This window comes from Camelus bactrianus, chromosome 9, assembly GCF_048773025.1.
Source record: "Camelus bactrianus isolate YW-2024 breed Bactrian camel chromosome 9, ASM4877302v1, whole genome shotgun sequence".
Taxonomy (NCBI): Eukaryota; Metazoa; Chordata; class Mammalia; order Artiodactyla; family Camelidae; genus Camelus; species Camelus bactrianus.
Genome location: NC_133547.1, coordinates 72199703 through 72214188, shown reverse-complemented (window position 1 = coordinate 72214188; position 14486 = coordinate 72199703). Strand labels below are relative to the sequence as shown.

General features: G+C 44.1%; 1 protein-coding gene and 1 long non-coding RNA gene across 4 annotated transcripts in view; one reads left to right on the top strand and one right to left on the bottom strand.

Moving 5' to 3' along the window:
• Positions 1–14486, top strand: part of FTO (FTO alpha-ketoglutarate dependent dioxygenase) — a 357038-nt gene that overhangs the window by 306594 nt on the left and 35958 nt on the right. The gene's annotated exons all lie outside the window — the stretch shown is intronic.
• LOC141578682 (uncharacterized) lies at positions 1264–4308 on the bottom strand. Its single transcript, XR_012509301.1, has 2 exons — positions 3006–4308; positions 1264–1434 (listed from the first exon to the last, which is right to left on the bottom strand). It is a non-coding gene; the product is annotated as an uncharacterized LOC141578682 (long non-coding RNA).

Below are 14486 nucleotides of genomic sequence, written 5' to 3'. Positions count from 1 at the left end.
TTTAGGTGTTCACAAGGGTAAGCCGCTCTGTGTTTAAATGCAGGTCAGAGCAGCGAATGCAGCCTTGCCGGCGGGCTGTCACTCAGTTTTAGCCATTCTTCATCTTCGTCGTCTTCTTTTTTTTTTTTCCTTCCCCTTCCTCCTCCAGATATGACTGGAGCTTGCTGCTTTCATAGGAATTTTTGGCTGGGCTATCTTTAGTCTAAATTTATCTTTTTCAGTACCTGCTCTATAGGCTGCCTTCAGTTTACACAATTAAGCACCCAACGCCAGCAGCAAAGAACGCCTCCTTGGCTTTGAGAAGCGTCCCCGCAGTCCTCTGGGCTGACAAGAACAGGTCAGTCGTCGGCTGCTGAATGCCCTGTTTTCCTCCTCTTTTTCCTTTTCTTTTTTTTTTTTTTTTTTTTTCCCTCCCCTTTTTCTCCTCCATGATTTTTTTTCTGGTGCTTTTCCAAGTCTCAGGGTTTGAAAGGAGAGTAAGTAGCACCTTTCTCTTTTCCTGGAAAGCCCTGAGCCAGTCTGACCTCTGTCACCCTGAAGGACCGAGGAGCAAAGTCCAGCTGCAAATGACATGACCTTTAGTGGCCCTTGGAGTGCGTGTTCACCTGGCTGGGCAGGATCGCTGTCTTCCGAGGCGACAGTTACCTGGCCCTCTTGTTCAGATGTTCCCACTGCCCAGTTTCTATGTGAAAAGTATGTCTCTCCCCCCACATTTTGCAAATGTTCACGATCCTAAATATTTGCCCCTGAAGAGACTGGAAAATAGCCTCCTTCGTTTTCAGCCAGGCACTGCCAAGATCGTGAGAGGGTTCAATAGCAGTGCTAACTTTTTATTTAATAATATTGATTTTATCATTTTTACTACTTACAGTGGGGGTTGGTCTGCCGAGAGTTATTTGACCTCCCTTTGTACATGGCTGTGGAGTGCTTCGTTAAAGCTATCGACATACCTCCCTCTTCCCCCATCCTCTTCCAGCAGCCCATCTCGGCAGATAATATTGAGATGCAGTAACTGTTCCCTGATATTGATTTCAGACCGTGTTCATCACCCCCTTCCCGGGGCCGGGCGAAGAGCGGCAGCCCCCGTTCCGTAAACCCTTGCCTGCTGTAGGCTCAAGTGTCTTTTCCATCTTCTAGGCAAGAACAGCAACCATTTGTATTTCCAACCAAAAAATTCCCCCAGGAAAATGAAAGCATTTTTTGATCTTGATTATTTTTTTACTCATACATAATTAAACTGATCTCTTTCATTTTAGGTTGAGCTTTTGCTGTCTTTTTTTTTTTTTTTTTTTTTTTTAAGAAGAGCCGTAGGTCCCTGAGCTGGTAGGAGAAACTCTGATGATGTTTTAAGCTTCTGGGATTCAGGGTTTGGCGAGCTCGGGTCTCTCTGACCTTCGCTTCTTAGCCAGCTGGAGCTGTTCTCTGCACCTGGGCCTAAAAAAAACAAAACAAAAAGAAAGATTCTAAGTTTTGCGTCTGTAGAGTCAGTAGAGATGACAGCTCATTTAAAAGAACCAGGGGGTCACACTCAGGGAGTGACCAACTTAATCCAGTGATTATAAACACAGCTATCCATAGGAAGAACACGACAGACATGCAGTCTGGGTGGGTTTATCTGTTCATTGAGAAAAACACCAAATACTGAGCAAATAATACTGAAAATCCTATTTTATAGACCAAAAACAAAAAGGGGGGGGGCAAAAGAGAATTTGCGCCAAGAGCGATTGTATCTGGGTGCTAGCATTGTATTTAATTTTTCTTCTTTGGGCATTTCTCCATTTTCTAAATTTTCTTTGGGAATTAGAAAAGGAACCCTGCTCAGAAGTGTTATTTTTCAAAGTGGAAAGGTTAGTAGAAGGATTGGAACTCCAGAAGATTCCTGCCTGCCAAAGTGGCCGTGCTAGCCGAGGCTGAGGTTGACTGAGTGGCCGTGCTAATCTCTGTTCCAAGGGCAGCAGGACAGACGTGACTCATCGACATGCACCTGCCAGTTTGTATTTGGCGAATCCAGTGGGGTTTGAGCCAGCTTTTGCCGCTGAAGCGTAAGTGCAAAATGGTTAGGAAGAAGGGCTTTGGAGTCAGACAAGCCTGGGTTTGATTGTTGGTTCTGCCTCTTGCCAGCTATGACTTTGAGCAAGTTAACTTTCTCTGTACCTCAGTCCCCTCATCTGGAAAATGGGTTGTTCAGAGAATGAAGTGAGATTCTGTATGAAGCTCTTAACATAATGCCTGGCATCTAGTAGTCAGTCAATAAACTGTAATCGTCATTACTGTCATCTCTATAGCAATTTCCTTATCAAACCAGAGCCATAACGGAAATTAGCATCCTCACAGTCCACAGAGCAGTGATTTTTTTTTTCCCCCTGAAACCCAATTAGGACTCAAATGAGATCTGTCCAGTGTCTAATACATATCAGATTTCCAGGACAAACCTGATTTCTTTGTTTAAAGGCAATTCATTTTTAAAAGCGTATCTAAATGAAGTCTGGTTTTTATGTTTTTGTTGGGATTTTTAGAGAAATAAACAGTCATATCAGGAAAAAAAGTTACGGGTCTTTACTAGTGGTTCTGAAAATATCACCATACTGATGGTTCTTTAGCATCTTTAGCATCGAATGTACCCCTCCCCCAAACACACACACACACACACACACACACACACACACACACACACACACACACACACACTCCTCTCTGAAGTAAGGATTCTTCCAGAAAAACACTAGATGAATGTAATTGGAACCCTTAGAATATCATCTCATTTTCGTCCTGGGGTCAGTTTGGCTATTCCATTTGTATGATCAGAAGCACTTTCTAATACCACGGATGCCATAGGAAGTCTTCCCTGCAGGCAGTCATCTTCAGGGCTGAAAGCTGAGTATAAAAAGCAGCTAAATTAGAGACTTTACACAGTTGCTGGAACCGGCTTAATGAGAGACAGCGAACATTTTGCAGGCTACTGAACTTCTGAAATGTGACAATCCAAGCAAATGAAATCATGGTACCTCTCATTGTAGTTTAATTGGACTCAAACTTGGCACGAGGGGCTGCTGAAAGCTGTATTCACGGAGAGAGACAGGAATCGTGCGTGCACCAACGAATTCAGCCCACACAACGCATCTTCCAACTGTCCGAGCTCCATGCTGCTCTCAGGGCTGACTCTTGTGGTCCAGAGAGAGAGAGAGAGAGAGAGCTACAGCGAATAAAAGCAAGAGATTATAAGGCAGGCCAAATCCTGGCCTGGTGGTTGGCGTACCTGTCACCCCGAGTTATGCACTTGAAATAGCTCAGCCTCATGGCAGCCCGTACAGGCCAATTTATTTTAAAGAGGCAAAGAGAAGTGAAACAAACTTAGGCCCTCTCTTCTGCCTGTTAGGGTGTCAACATATCAGTGTCAAGGAGTCCTCTTAACAGAAGGGTGAGGATGAGTTGAGCATAAACACTAACAAGAGAAGAACTGAGCACGGACCTCCTGTTGAGTGGAGCTAAGTGGGAATCCCAGTCGAGTAACCCAAAAAGCAGAAAATTACCACAGCTGTCAGGAGTGGGACCAAAATCCTGTCAGGCAACATTACAGGGAATGGAAACTAAAGGGAAAGGTATGTTTTGAGGGGGAATGATCGGAAGAAGCAGATCGTTTTAGGATGTGCCTGTCCAGAGCCAGGAGGAAAGTTTAGAAGGGTCTCCCGGCATCCTTGTCTGGTCCCAGTATCCTTTGCCTTCTCGGGGTTGAAACTGATTGTCTAATCCCAGCCTTGTCCGATCTAACCATCCCACCCCACCACTGGAGTCCACGTTTCCTGTTATTATAGCTTTCGGTTTTAGCCAGTAAGGCTAGGAGAGTGGACAAATTGGGTGCCGGCATGTAACAGACCATCTTGGACATTGATTTTTGAAGGTTCATTAGATAAATGCTGACATCACAGATTGATGTCTCTTTAAACCAGTACCTAGTGCAGGACCGTTCAGGGAATCAGAAATATTGATGTAACATGTTTGAGCAGAAGGCCCACTGGAGAATTCCCCTGCCTAAGTGGGACCCATCAATTTAGGCTTTCTTTAATTATTCTAATTCTGTGCATCTCTGCGGAAGGGGAGTTTGTCTGCAGAACTGATTTTTATGGGGAATGCTGCTCCTACTTTAGGGGCCAGGGAAGGCCAGACGGGGTGTGCGGGTCTATTTTTCATTGTTGTTTTGAGCTGCTGTTTCGTAATTAAAATTTTTGATCAGAGCCTAATTTTCCCATACAGTGTGGCCGTGGCATTGACAAGGGACTGATTAATGGGCCGACCCCGGGGCCAGGAGGCTGCTGGGTTGTTCTCTGGTGGAAGGCATGCCGGCAAAATAAAGTTGATGGTTTTGTTTGTGTTTAACCCTTCACCTTGGCACTATCAATAGATTGAAGACATCATTTGTATCTGCAAGTGTTTCTTTAATTAAGACCTTCTAAAAATCTTTCCTATTGATTCATTCCATTATCCTATTGATTAACTGCAGTGGATCATGTACTTGGTCTTCAGCGGAAGGCAACAGTCTGGGCCGTCTGTCATGACTACAGATGCAGACCACAGGCGGCTAGCATCCAGCGCCCAGGGCTGGCAGGAGTGTCTTGCGTTCTAATGAGGCATCGGCGGTGGCTCGGTGGGGCTCGCTGAACACCACGGAGAAAGCCAGTGGTCTCCTGCTGGAGGGGTGGCCAAGCATAAAGCATTCCTTCTAGTCATTTATACTGCAGCCGCTTAGCGAGCCAGGGGTGGGGAGGGGAGGGCAACTGGCTGGCTTGAATAGGGGGGAGGGGAAGACAGATTCTGCTCTGCATCTGAATTTGGAAATTTGAGCTTTGGAACAAAAGCGAACTCAGAAATCTTGGTGCGGGCGGGGCCTGGTTCAGAGATGGCTGTTCATGGTCCTGTGCCCAGGCTGTAGCTTTGTGCCCCCCACCCCCACCCCTTCCCCACGTTAATCAGCCTCCTCGCCAGACTGGCTGCAGGTGCCACGAGGGGTTTCCTGTTTTAGAGGAGCTCCCCAGCTCCTTAGTTCCAGAAGAAGAGCTGGCCACATTCACCATCTACCTGGACGGGGTCTAAACCATCCCCTAGTATTAAAAATGAAGAAACCTCTGCCTGAGCTTACATATTGTGTTTTGAAATATGCCTTAATATTCACAGTCCCAAGAAATAATATCCTGGCTGGAGTTTGAAGGGGGCAGGACTTTAGAAGGCTGGAGTTTGGTATGCTGTGATATGCAAAATCAAATGAGATAATACACAACTGAGATAAAGCACTCAGCACATAGTAGGCACTCCATCAATAAACCAGTCATCCCTCACCTGCCCCAGATTCATTTTTCTTCCTCTCATACAGATCCTATCCCATCCCTCATGCATTCTCTGCCTCCCCATCCTTCAAATGGATCTGAACAGATGGTCACCTCAAGGGTCAGGATCTCTTCCTTCCCGAATGGAATCCAGCAGAAAAGGAAAAAAATGTAGAAGAGACGGGAGGCAGATTAAGTTAGAAGAGATAAAAGAATGTCTCTCTGCTCTGACTCTTTTGTAAGCAAAATAATTAATTTTCACTCTCAGAGTGAAAAACCCTAAGACTTTGAAACATCTCACCTAAGCAAGGTCATAATGGTCTTTATGTTCATAGTCAAGCTTGGCCTAGGAGTTGAGTAATGTGTGTGTGGTCCCCAAGTTCATGCCAGTGGCTTTGTGGGCCCTGAGAAAGGAAGTCAGAAGGTCTGTGTGTGTGGAGAAGGTGGGGGTTGGGTGGTTGCTGGGAAGAAATCTTCTTTTGAATATGAGTATTTAAAATAATTTCCCCAATTACAGAATTTTAAGTGAAAATTAACTGCAAAGTCATTGCTCATTTGTGGTCCTCCTTTCAACTGTTACGGTAGCCAGTTGTGCCAAACCAAGTGCTCAATTTCCCTTGGCACCAAATGTTGCAGTTCGGGTGTCCTGCATTCTGTCCAGTGCATTAACATTGTGTAATGAACACTGTTTTCTCAGGCCTGGGGCCTGACCATCCTAAAGGCCACTTCCAACCTTGTCAGCTTTTTAAAATGCCTTATTTCCAAGTGTCTGTAAAATCTGCCATTGTGTGGATACCCCCAACTCTTCTCTAAAAACAGAAGAAACTTATTTAGATCTAAGTGTACTGTCTATAAAGTAAATTATTTTGAAAATAGGGTAGGAAACATTTTGAAATAAACCCAGTATTTCTGAGTTTGCATCTTCAATGAGCATGTTTTAAATTAACATGTAATCTGTGCTCAATGAAATAGTCTTTTGAACCCTTAAAGAAGTATAAAACAGAAAAGAGAAGTCTCTTTTAATCCCACCACCTTGAGATAACCACTCTGAATATTTTTTAATGTATTGTCTCCCCATTTTTTTTCAAAGTGTGCATCCATATATACGTGTATACTTTTCAAAGCAAAATTAGGATCTTTTCACTTACTAGAGCATCAGCAGTTTTTCATATCTTTAAATATTCCCTGGGAACATGATTGTTAATAGAAAGTAGAATTCCCTTGTATAGACACACCGTGTTTATTTAATTTTTCTCCTGTTGTTGAACATTTAGGTTGTTTCCTATTCTTTTCCTTATCATATAAAACACTGGGATGAGTATCCCTGTCTCAAAATTTTATGTGGATTTTATTACCCCGGGATAAATTCCTAGCAATTGAATTACCGAGTCCAAGAATATGCACATTGTAAAGGCTTCTGACACGTATTGCTAAAATATTCTTCCAAAAGGTCGAACCAATTGTATAGCCTCCCCCAGTAGTCTGTGAGCATGCCTGTTTTCCTGTACCTTTATCAGTACTGGTAATTTCGTGCATGCGTGTGTGTGCGCGCAAACTTTTTCAATTTGATGGATTAGGAAAAGGGTCTCCTTGACTTCATTTACATTCTTTTGATTACTAATGATGTAGAAGTATTTTCTTATATGGAAATGACTATTTATATTTCTTCGTTTGTGAAATATTTGTCCAGGTCTTTTGCCCATTTTTATCCAAATGTTTGGCTTTTTCTAATTGATTTGAAGAATTGTTTTCTTTTTAATTGAAAATTGTGGCCCCCTTTTCATAGATACTCAGGTGAGATTGTTACAGATAATCAGATCAGACTTTTCATGTAGACATTAAGCAGCGTTTGGAATACCTTGATAGTGGCCATGCTATTAGTGCCGTTTTAATTTTTTTTAAAAAAAATGACTGTTGGCCTCTGATAAAAAAGATATATGGAAAAGAATCTGACAGTGTCAATCCAGCTCGAGTTAAGTATCCCAGGACACTACCAGCATTTTATTACAGTTGTCAAAAAAAAAAAAAACCAACAATTTTATTGTTTTGATTATTGAGATCCAGCCACAGATCAACTGAGCAATTAAAACCTCTAAATAATATTCTCTGAATTGTCAAACAAAGGATTCGTTCCCAGTGGAAAGGATTTTTTTTTTTAAAGAAGATAGTTTTCTCTGTGATGTCTGTGCCAGTTAATGGTCGCACTAATTGGAATATACAGAAATATTTTACCAGTTTAACAATGCATGACATCCTAATAAGATTGTGATGACAAGCTTTTCTTTTTATGAAAGGTGATGTTACTGCATGCTTCTAATATACATGGGCTCGTGTGTCTTTTTATGATATGTTATAAATGAAACGTTTAGGAGAAATTAATCTGCTTTCCCAAATTTTTCCTGTGTATGAAATTTTTTCTTTTAAAGCAGGACCACAGAATCTCGATTTCTGTTGTTTTTCTTTTAAGTACTTGGAGTAATATATTTTAAAGCATCTTGGAATGGAATAGAAAAGGATCACGATTAAATGCATATTAAACTGCTTGTCCCAAATCCCACTAATCTGCCACTAGAACGTGTGAAGGCAGAGTCCCTGTCTTCCCCTAGCTCAGGTGGCTGGCTGAGTGCAGGCTTGGGACAGTTAATGACAATCTTCCAAGACAAGCAGGACTTAACATCAATATCCCCCTCTCCCTGATAATCTATATACTCTGGAGGTGGTGAGCTCTGGCAGGGTTTTGATGATTTTATGATGGCTTGTGTATATTTACAGTGTGTTTAAAATACTCTTTTTAATTATCATTTGAGTGACAAAGCTTAATCTTTCGATCTTTATCTGCACCTCCTGCTGATGTATGTTTGTTAGGTAACTAAAACGCGGAAATTCACCAAAGCCCGAGCTTTATGCCAGTCATGAGACGGAGGAGTCAATAGATGATTAACCTGCCTTTCTCCTCTTTATGAGAATAAAGGAGTCACTTTATAAAATCTTTGAAGGCAGCCTAGATTTTTCAGAGCAGCATCCTAGAAACATCTAACAGCTATACAGAACTGGGCAATGTTTGAATTGCACCAAGCAAGTGTGTGTGGAAAAGAATATCAAAAAATCATTTGAATACTGTTCACACTGATATAAACTCCCCATTGAACCTGGGTCTTGTGCATTTCCTATATACATACACGTGTGTATGTCTGTGAATATGTGTGACAGATGTGTGTATCTATGCATGTATGTGCAAGATCTGTATTATATGTATATAAATTATCTGTGGCATTAAGCAGTATGTCTGATTGGATACTGATATTTTGTTAGATTTTAGGGGCTAACCAAATAGGATCCAGTCATCATTCAGCCTATCATCACTACACCTTAAAATGCTTCCTTTGTGTTATTTCATTTGAAATGGGATGAAAGGCTGAGGTCATTCTTCCTTGCTGCGGATGAGCAAAGGCATGTGTGTGAATAATGGAGGCCAAGGATTTAGAATTAAGTATTGAACCTCTGTATTGGTTTTCCAGAATGATGAGGCACAACCAGCACCCTTTTGGAAAGCTCTTGTTTCTTATAATAACAGGTCAAATTTTGAAGCGAAAGCAGGGGAAAGCAATCTCAGGTAACAGGCCAGTGTGGTTATTGACATGTGTGATTAGCCAAGGACGTTAATGAGCAGCCGCGGCTGCAGCTTGTATAAAGGAACTGCAGGCTACCCAAGATGCTGCTCAGAGAAATCTTAAAAATCATGGATTGATTTGCAGATTTAGTGGGATATTAAAAGCTGATGTTGTGCCCGAGTAAGATAAGCATTCTATATCAGACTGTACTGGAGAAAGCCCTCACGTGGCTAGGTGATTTTACTGACATCTCAGAACTGGAGACCATGAATTTTGCTCTCGGGCAGTATACTGTCCCAAGAAATGGACATCGTGAATGCCGGAGTCACCGTTAGAAGAGCAGTAGACATGGTGTGGGGTCAGATAAAGCATTAAATCCCAGACCCAGACCAACACCTGCAGCATCGTCACCGCTTTCAGCCTCGATGTTAGTAACTTGGCTGCCATTTGTAAGCCAAAGGCACTCATTCCCACAAGCCATGTGCCTCTAGCATCCCCGGTGAGTGGTGAGTCGTACTGAAGGCCAAGTGGGCATCCCTAGCTGCCCCTCCTCCACCCACGCCCCAGCTATTCACATCAGAATGATGCTTATCGTATGACTCCCACTTGGAGATCTGTGCAGCCAGGGGATACCCTGGAATCTGTGCCAAGAGTTCAGCTAAATGAGAGAGAAAGTTGACCGAGTCCCCTCAGTCAGGCAGGTGTTCATGTTCAGAGAAGTTGTGAAAGAGGAAGGATGGTGAGCTGGAAAAGCAGACAGCAAGGGCACAAGTTGGTGAGCGGTTTGGTTTGGGGACTGAGTCAGAAGGAAGAAGCAGGCAAGGTCTGGAGGCAGTTGGATCAAGAATCCAGATTTAGGGTTTGGGAAGAGACAATGAAAGATGCAGATCAAAGTTCTAGGCCAAAAGGGGCTCAGAAACTAGACCAGATATCTTAACCATGAAAAGCAGAAATCAGGTTAAGAAACGGGCAGTGATGTACCAAGGGTGGGCACAGTCCACCCCAACCCTCCCTCTCTTCCCCCTTCCTTGCTGGCAAGAAGGGGCTACGTTGTCTGTAGAAAATTTTAAAACAGTGATAAAGTGGGCAAGAAGCAGCCTGCTTTTCATTATCACCATTCTCTGTCGATTCTAAACAATAGCAGTGAATACTCTTCTCTAAAAAAAAAAATCTCGTATTGGCCTGACATCCATACAACTTCTGAATTACCCCTCAAGTTTCCTCATGTCCATCAGTCTCAAGTTAGCACATTTTAGTAACATGTCCTTTAATAAACACTGTAGTCCATGTAGACATCAATTCAGAGAATTCTCAGCTACGCAGCCTGCAGCTGACGCACAGAGGCGCTGCTGCACCTGTTCATCTCAAGAGTAAGTGCATTACCATTTGGAATTGACTGGGCCTCGCTTTAGGTGCGGCGTCTGTCTCCAGCCACCGTGGTGCCCCATGTTCCCGCATCTAAACGGTAGATTGGAAACAAACAGTGACAGACCATGATTAAGACAAAGAAAGGACCGTTGGCATCCTTCACCTCCACCATACCGTGTGGCCGCTTGGAGTTTTTATTTTTGTTTAAAATTTAGAACGATGTGACAGTTTACAAACTGCTCTGGGTAAGTGTTTTTATTTGGCAAATGAACATTTTAGTTCCCAACGTAAAATATTTGACTGAGTTTGAATAGCATTTCTAAGTTGAGATGTATTTTTAAATTTTTTTTTCGTCTTTTTTTTTTTAATGGAGGTGCTGGGGATTGAACTCAGGACCTTGAGCATGCTAAGCATGCACTCTACCACTGAGCTCTACCCCTATTCTTTAATTGTTCATAGATCATTTTAAACTGAAGACTAAATTGAGAAAATTATGATTACTGATTATTATCTGATTGTTATTAGGAATAATTTTGTGATGTAGAGGTGAGGGGTGTGAAAAGGATCTGCTTCAGCTGTCAGATGTGCTAAGTTATGTCCCTGGGGACGGGTGGTGTTTATGGGAGCCTAGTGAGTTCATTGCCTGCTGACATAATCAATGATCGTAGGCACAGGATGGCCAGACCAGGAATGAACTTGATTCTGGGCTTTATGATCTGATATCTCCCTATAACCTCTGGGTCCGAATTGGCCTCAAAGTGAAGCCAGGACTGACACCACAGAAGGAATGACACCCATCAAGCTGAGAATGGACACAAATGATGGACAGACTGACAGTTGGTGGTCACCCTGGGAAAAGCATGTAGACGCCACCAAGGAACCCCTGAGGAGTGGGGCCACTCAAGAGACAACCCTGCAGCTTTTCTGAACCAAGGCCCTTCCTAAGTGAAGCAAAATGGCAGCATCGTGGAAGAAGCCAAACAGTCGACCGACGGATGGCTAACGGCCCCAGGCACGGCTGGCTCTCTCTCAGCCCAGTGAACTGGAGCAGGACCTGGTAATAGAGATGAAGGAAGCAAGCCATGCGCGGAGAGGCGGGATTGGTTTCAGCCTGGAGTGTGTGTGTCCGTCTAAAGGGGGCCGCCGCTCCTCAGTCCCCGCCAGTTACGATCCAGGCGGGGGGTGGTGGGGGGAGGGATATTGACCCAGATAAGCAGCCCTTTCGGTTTTTCAAGCAGAGCCAGAAATCTGGATTGTTGAGCAAAATCTCTAGATTTCTTTTCTTTTTTTTTTTTTAATAACGAATTCACTTTTTTTTTTTTTTTTTTTTAAGTTACAAAAGCCAAGACTGGGGCAAAATAAATGTCTGGGAGCAAAATGTAGCCCCAGAGCCACCATTTTATCACCTCTACGCCAGGGCCTTGAACTGTGTTTCGGGTGACTCTCGCTACCAAGTCAGAGGGTGGTCTTCAGGCTCTGGAATTTTAGAGAAAGCTTAATCACCAGGCTTATAAGAAGAGTAGAGGCACTCTTGACTTCAGGACAATGCTGGAATGAGTGTCACAAAACCTGTCGCAGCTTGCAGCCACCAAGGGCCAGGGAAGATATTACAGCAATAATACCTGTCGTGGACGGAGTAGCTACCAGGCATGTGCCTGGCGTGTGCCAGGCATTATGTTCTGCCCTTGACGCCCGTGACCTCACTGAATCCTCACAGCCGCTCCAGGAAATAGATACGTGTATCCCCACTTACAGATAAAGACACTTAGCAAGATTCTCCCACGCTCAGTCGCACGTCGGGACTCCACCCCACGCCTCTGGAGGACTTCAGAGCTCGGGGAAGGGATTCTGTTGGCTTCACCAAGTCATCAGAGCTGGATTGCATTGAGTGTCGGTCTCTAAAAGGCCCACCACCCAGCAGCCTTGGCGGCCTCCCCAGCAACACAGAGGTAACAAGACTCGTTCGGTGGTTTTTGTTACCTGGCTGATAGTTATTGTTGGATCACCAGCGTTTGCCATCACCCTTGTCCCATTATGGAGAAGTCTCTTTAACAAAGCCCCTGGGGGGAAGGGACTGACTTAGGCGCAGTTTGGCCCGGAGCTCTTGCGTCAGTGTTCTCCTGCAGGGATCTACTTTGACTTACCCATTGCTTGCTTAATAGACCACAAAAGTCAACATCCCTCTGAAAGGACAACTCGTGCTTGGAGGCATCACAGGCTCCAAAAGATCCTGTTGAGGCAGGATGTTGTGTAAAACCCACAGGTGGAGCAGAACCCCATGTCTCCTAATTATAATGTTTAAGGCGCTTCAGAGACTGCCTCTGTGCTTCCTACCAAAAAAGGGGCTGGGAGCCCTTTTCCCCCTTTTGCTTTTCAGACCTGGAAGCGCATCAACATTTTTTTTTTTCCAACAAAAGAATGTGTCTCTTGTCCCTGGGTAAGGGAAGGCTGCAAAGAAGAAGCCAGCTTGTAGAGGGGCAGGGGGAGGAGGTGACCGGCAGAAATCAGTACCCAGTGGAAAGAGACACAAGAACAGGGGTTTGTGGGGCCGTCCCATGCGCCCTCTTCCCAAAGGAGGCAATTAGATATTATTTCAGATAGTTTTCTCACTATGTCTTCATTCCATTTTCCAGGGACCCTATGTAAGGTCCCCAACATCTCTTGCCCTTCAGCCCAGTCTGGGGTTGGGCTCACGTGAGTGGCTGAGCCAGGTGTACAGACACAGAAATGAAATCCAATCTGACACCCAATCAGGACACACTGTTGAGCGGCTCTGTGGCCCCAGGGTGTCCCCTAGGCCCCCACTGGCTGCCTCTTGGGCACAGTGTATCCAGAAAAGCACTGACCAGGTTCAGTCCAGGCCACGCCCTGCCTTGGTGTCATAGCCAAAGAGGAATCAGATTTGAACCAAAAATAACAAGCACTATAAATCATCAAATGCCCCCCAGATGCTGCAGCCTTGTTTGGAGATTGTGGCATGGATCGGATAGTTAAGAGACATCTAATCAGAAACTCAGAATGAACAGCCTCGCCGAACAGATGGGCAAATGCTATGGACATTCCTCCCTTTGTGAGAGGAGGGGCCATTATTTAAATTTATATACAGCGGCGGAAGCTGGAACGCTTCCGATGATTAAATCTGGATGATCGCAACATCCGGACGCGTTAAACAGCGACCTTCTCAAATCAGACCTGAGCAGAGATGCCACGTGGCCCTGGCCAAGGACACAGGGTTCATTTCCTGGGCATGTTGGTTTTGGTGCTGGGTCAGTCAGAGATGCAGCAGGAAATAGACTGATTCCCACCAGCATCTTCGTGCCCCTCAACGCTGGGTAGCTCTTCAGCTTCAACCCACCCCCACTCCATGTATCTGAGAAATTACTGCAATCAGAGCCAGGCAATATCGAGGAAACAGACACAGCATGTAGGGAACACAATCTGAGCTGCTGAGTCAAGGGTGGTGCCACTCCCGCCAAGCCAGCCAGCTCCTTTCAGTAAACCTGTAGAAAGACCACCAATGTTTCAAAAAGTCGGGCTCCCAGTGCCACTTAATTCTTGCTCCAGAGGCTGGGAACTTACAAGAGCAACTTCACATGGAAACTAACATTCCTACCAATAGAAAAGCTTTAGGTAGGAAACGGGACCTCTAAGAATCGCCACATGGAGTGAAACCGGGGGCGCTCGGGATGTCCAGCTCAGAATTCTGTCTCTGGTTGAAGTACAGGAGGTTAGGCACATACTCGACATGTCCTTGACATCACCCTTGGATGTGCTGTGGGTCACTCCTGCTCCATTAATTTATCATATTCTTTTGGAATTTCAGGATTCCCGTAGCCCAGAAGGGTAAACTTCTGATTACCTAGATTTAACAGGACTGGGGGCCCAGATTATTTCTCATACAATTTTAGGAATCCTTAAAAGTCAGTTGCTCACGGTCAGCAAATTTTAAGTTTAAAACCTTTACGAGGTGGGAGGAATCATTTTCAGGCTCAAGGACCCCTTTTGGTTGCAACTGACAAAAGAAAACCTTTAAAAGCAAACTTTATGAGAAGGGGGAAAGAGTTGTAGTTTGGGGCTTTTTTTTAAAAATTGAGTTTGCCTTCTTAGTTTTTACCTTAACTTAAAAACAAAACATGTCACATACGAGTATTTTCTTAATTGTAAAAAATAAATACCCTTAAATGTTTTT